The following is a 5558-nucleotide window of genomic DNA, read 5'->3' on the forward strand; positions in this document are numbered from 1 at the left end:
GGCTCAGGGCCCTGGTGATCTCCATCAGTGGTGCCCGGCCACCCAGTCCCCACTTCTCTGCTTGTGTGTGTGTTCTTTCTCAATCCACCGTTGCTTCCACATCCCTTTGCCCTGCAGGCTGGGGCAGGGAAGGAGTTTTATTTTATATATTCATGTATTTAGCGAAAGGCAGAGTGACTGAAATAGGGTCTAACCGTCTCGAGATCCTCCCCAGCCAGCCAGGATCACGGCTCACCTTGTGTGTTCTGGTTGACCCAGGATCTGAACTTGTCGCACACTGAACTAGTTTGGTACAGTGGCACCCTGCCACCAGCACCACCATGGCTGGTCTCACCTGGGCAGATTTAAAACCCGTTGGCTTGGAGCTTTGCCCTAGCCCAGAACAACGGAAGAAGGTCCTCAGTGGCCCAGCCTGGCTGACGGTGGTTCTGAAACCTTCCAGATTTCCATATACAGAACTGGGTCTCATGGAGACTATCTGCCCAGCATTTATTTGTCCCTTCCTCCCCATTTTTCTCCACTGGGACTGGAGGTGAGCCAGGCAGCCCCTGTGCCTCCCTTTCTGGGATCTATCTGGAAAAACAACAATCTTGCTGTTTTCTTCTTTTCTTTTCTTTTCTTTTCTTTTCTTTTCTTTTCTTTTCTTTTCTTCTTTTCTTTCTTTTTTTTTTAGAGTGAGAGAGATATTTTTGCTATAAGGTGTAAGCACTCACTGGAGAAACAGAGACAGAGAGAGAGAAGTTGGGAAATAACTTCCTAGGGGGGGGATGGTCACACACAATCCCTTCTCCTCCATTCTCCTCTTAGGAGAATGGCCACACGTGGACATACACTTGGAGTGACTTTCAAGTGTCTGGATCTGGGACTCAAACTGGGGACCAGCAGTGAGCATAATTGCTATGTCGCTGGACTCCCATGTAGCCAACTGTGGTTTGAGTCTCGGACCCGGTGGCTTAAACTCACGCCGGGCACGTGTGCGTGCGTGCCCAAGATCCTGAGAGGAGAATGGAGGGGAAGGGATTGTGGTGTGGCCATCCCCCCTGGGGGGTGATTTCTCGCTTTCTGTCTCTGTCTCTGTCTGGTGAGCGCACGCGCCCTATAGCAAAAACCTCTCAAAAAAAAAAAAAAAGTAAAAACAAAACAACAACTGCAGTCGGCCATGTGGAAGTCCAGCGCCTTAACCACCATGCCACCTGCTGGCCTCAGATTGGTTTCCGTCTCCCTCCGGCCCAGCCCTTGGAAGCACACCTTTTCACACTACTCGTACAGCTTTGCCTGGACACAGCCACTACAGAGTCCCCACAATCTCTCACAGTTGCCGAGGATCTGAGCATCTCTGTTCTGTCTTGGCTTACTACTCCAGCACCATTCTTGGTGACTTTGCTGTCCAGAAGCTAACCCATCTCATGCCCTAGACCCTCATTCCCCAGCCCCTAGTCTCTGGGATCTTGCCCTCCGCCATTTTCCTCCAGTCTGCACTCCCTGAGCCTCCCCACACGAGCCCTGCTGGCGCACCTTCATGGCCCATCCTTGTAAGGACTCCCCAGGTCATGTCCCCACCCCTGCCCCTTCTTCTTTCATTTCCTTGACACGAGAAAATTCCGCCTCTGCCTCAGAAGGAGGCTGGGAAACCACATGGGCAGACCTCCGTTCCAGACCTCGACGGGGCCCTCAGGCACTGCTGGATTTCCACGGCAGGCTCACCACGTCCTTGGAGGGGCTGCTCCTTGGAGGGGCTGCTTGTCACACTCCTCCTCCTACCTCACAGTTCATGCTTGGCTCTTACTTCACCGAGATACTGGAGTGATCAGAAGAAAAACCACATACCCTTCCAGCCTGCCTTCAGCCTGGGCTTCTACTGGGTGATTCCTCGTGTTGAGAGGATGAGCTGTCTCCATGCACAGTGCTGCCGGTCTTCTCGTCACCACACTGGGTCACGTCTCCCTGAGGGACGCTCTGTCTCTTCTTTCTGCAGTGGAGATTTTCCCACCTCTACTGGATCATCCTTGGCGAATGTGTTATGACATCACACATCTTCAAGCAAAACGAAAGCTCCTCCCTCAACACAGGTGCTGGGAGTCGCCCCTGGGCCCCTCCATACCCACCCTCCACTCTGGCCCTGAGCTTCCTGTTTCCAGGGTGGGTTTGGCTAAGGGGTGCCTGCCGGAGACCAGAGGGAGGGACAAGTGGATTCTGATTCATTAACTTTCCATTAATGAGTCTTCTTTGCATGGAAAATAAAACTCCAATGTCCTATCAATTTATAAGGTGCTTGGTTATAATTTCATAGACATGCCACACAAATATATTTGTTAGACTATAGAATGTGTTCTGATAATCTGCACACTCTGTTTTTCCACTTCCCTATCATTTACTTGTGTCCTATGATCTCAATGGGTCTAATGAAAAACACATTGCATTCCATTCTTAAATGGAAATAGGAAGACAATTAAAATACTAAAGATATTGAACAGGGCCTGCAGATGGCCTGGAGGTTAAAATGGCTGGATCTCACATGGCTGATGCATAGTTCAAGTCCCAGACCTGGAGGCTTGAAAATTATGTATACACATGTGCATACATGCCCAAAATCTCAACAGGAGAATGAGGGGAGAGGGACTGTGGCATGGCTCTCCCTCCTGGGGGGTGATTTCTCACTTTCCCTCTATCTCCCTCCCTCTCTTATGAGCACACATGCCCGATAACAAAACTAAAAAAGAAGATACTGCACAAATAAGCAAGTCAGACTGGCTAATGTCTAATTCACATTATTGGTGAGCTAGGACCTAACAGGCTTCCTTTAGAAACACTGAAAATCCAGTCTGTAATTAAATTTTTGCTTTTATTTTGTTGTTTTGTTTTCTTCTCCCAGAGTCTCACTCTGTCCCTTAGTCTCCTGTGTAGTGGGACTACAGGTGCATGCCGCCATACCTGGATTTTTAGGATGGGGTGGGAACTGCACCTGGACCTCCCATGTGTTTCCATCCTATCAAACGGCAGCATCTACCAGTACACACTGCTGTGCTGGGCCTAGTCAGCATTCTGAACAGAACTTCTATCAGATAACCATCATATCTAAAAATACAGTTTCAGTTGTTTATAACCAGCTTCCATGTAATCACATAATGAAGACACAGTCTCAAATTTAATGCAGGCATTTTTATGCAAGTCACAACTTTACATATAGTGGGGCTCCTGACACTTCTTTCATAGAAATATAAGGTCGAAACATAAGGTCATCATGACTGAGATTCTGGTGCAAGCTCATTATCGGTGTCAGGGGTCAGGGTCAGAGTTTAGGGTTTAGAATTGGAGAGGTCAAGGTTGGGGTTAGAGGCAGAGTTTAGGGTCTAGGGTTAGGGGTTAGGTAGTAAGGCTTAGGAGTTAGGGATTAAGGGTTATTGATTAGGGTTGAGAGCTGGGGTTGGGGATGGGGTTGGGGTTAGGGTTTGAGTTTGAGTTAAGGTTAGGGTAGGGCCATTGAATGTTGGGGTTAGTGCTACAGATAGGCTTAGAGCTAGGTTTATGGTTAGTGTCAGTATTAGAGCAAAGTTAGCTCTAGTTTAGGATAGTACCTGGTTTACATTGTGAGTGTTAGAGTTTGTTTTTAGTGTTAGGGTTAATATTATGGTTCAGTGTAGGATCAGGCTTAATTCTAGTTTTAGGTTCAGGACTAGGGTTAGGGATAAGACTAGGACTAGGGCAGATCTTGGGTTAATGCTAGGGTTAAAACTATGTCTAGGTTCAGGACTAAGGCTAGGGTTACTGTTAGGATTAGGGCTGAGCCTAGAGTTTTAGTGAAGTGTAGAGTTAGGGTTAGTTAGGGCTTGGGGTAGGGGTAGCTTAGGGTTAGCATGACGGCTAGGACTTGAGCTATGCTTAGGGTTAGAGCCAGGGCAGGGTAGGGCTATCTATAAGATTTGGGTTAGATTAAGTTTAATATTTGGGATTTAGCATGTTAGGGTTAGGGTTAGAATTAAATGATGGTTTTGGTTAGTTTTAGGGTTGTTCTATGTCCGGGAGGAGTGCTAGAGGAAGGCCTGAATTTAGGGTTAGTGTAGATGGTGTGGATCTTAGGGCCAAGGTTAGGGTTTGAGTTATTTTTATGGTGAGGGTGAAGTAGGAGTTAGAGTCAGCAGTAAGATTAAAGCAGGTCTAGTACTAGGTTAGGGGTTGGGCTAGTGATTAGACTAAGGTAACGGCTTGTGAGGGTTAGAGATGCTGCTTGGGTTAGGGGTTCATGTGAGGTTGAAGTACAGGTTTAGCGCTAGCTGTGGGCGCTGAGATACTGGTTGGCTGCAGGGTCTGGGAGGGTCACACCATGAAGATCCTGTTGTGAGTGCTAAGGGTGCATCTTCCTCTCTCTTCTCACACTCAGGAATAAATACAATCAAGTCCCAACAGATGAATTTCTGGGGGACATATTCAAAGCATACCAACCTGGCTTGCTTGGATTTCTTTGAGATGGAAGGGTGTTCCGTTATGTTTCAATGACACATGGATGCCAGCCTGTACCTATAAATAGTTAAAAATATCTCCAACATCAGAACACTGTAAAATTTTTTTTAGAGGTTTTCGCTATAGGCTATCTCCAACATCTGAACACTGTAAAAATATTTTTTAGAGGTTTTCGCTATAGGGCGCGTGCGCTCACCAGACAGACAGAGAGAGACAGAGAGACAGAAAGCGAGAAATCACCCCCCAGGGGGGATGGCCATGCTGCAGTCCCTTCTCTTCCATTCTCCTCTCGGGATCTTGGGCACGCACGCACATGCACCTGGCGTGAGTTTTAAGTCACCGGGTCCGGGACACGAATGGCGGTTGACTACGTGGGAGTCCAGCGACATAGCCATTACGCTAACTGCTGGTCCCAGAAACAAAATAATTTTGCAATTATTGTCTCATTTTCCCTGAATGCAAGCACTATTATTTTATGAAATTAATTTAACCAAAGCTTAGAAAAATTCAACAGTATGAGAGAGAGAGAAAAAAAAATCGCCACCACCTTTATCCAATTTTGTGTTGCTAACAGAAATACCTGAGCCCAGGGGCCGGCAGATGGCATGGTAGTTAAGATGTGGGACTCCCACAGGGCCAACTGTGGTTTGAATTCTGGGCCTGGTGGCTTGAAAATCATGCCAGGTGTGTGTTCTTGAGTGCCCAAAGTCCCAAAAGGAGAATGGAAGAGAAAGAATTGTGATGTGGCCATCCCACCTGGGGGTGATTTCTCACTTTCCCTCTCGCTATCTCTCTCTGTCTCTTTCCTGTGAACACATGTGCCCTATGGCAAAAACCTTAAAGAAAAAAAATGAAATACTTGAGCCTGGTCCTTTTATAAATAACATAGATTATTTACAATTCACAGTTCTGCAGGCCAGAGAGTCCGAATCCTAGGCTCCAGCCTGGCTGACAAAAGCAGAGAGAATGGCAGGGACGTGCAGAGAGAGAGAGAGAGAGACAGAGAGGTCCTGGCTGGGCAGGCACGTGCAGAGAGAGAGAGAGAGAGAGAGAGAGAGAGAGAGGGCGGGGGTGGGGGGGGGCGCGGCCGGCAGAAGGGA

Source organism: Tupaia chinensis, unplaced genomic scaffold, assembly GCF_000334495.1.
Source record: "Tupaia chinensis unplaced genomic scaffold, TupChi_1.0 Scaffold143624_1, whole genome shotgun sequence".
Taxonomy (NCBI): Eukaryota; Metazoa; Chordata; class Mammalia; order Scandentia; family Tupaiidae; genus Tupaia; species Tupaia belangeri.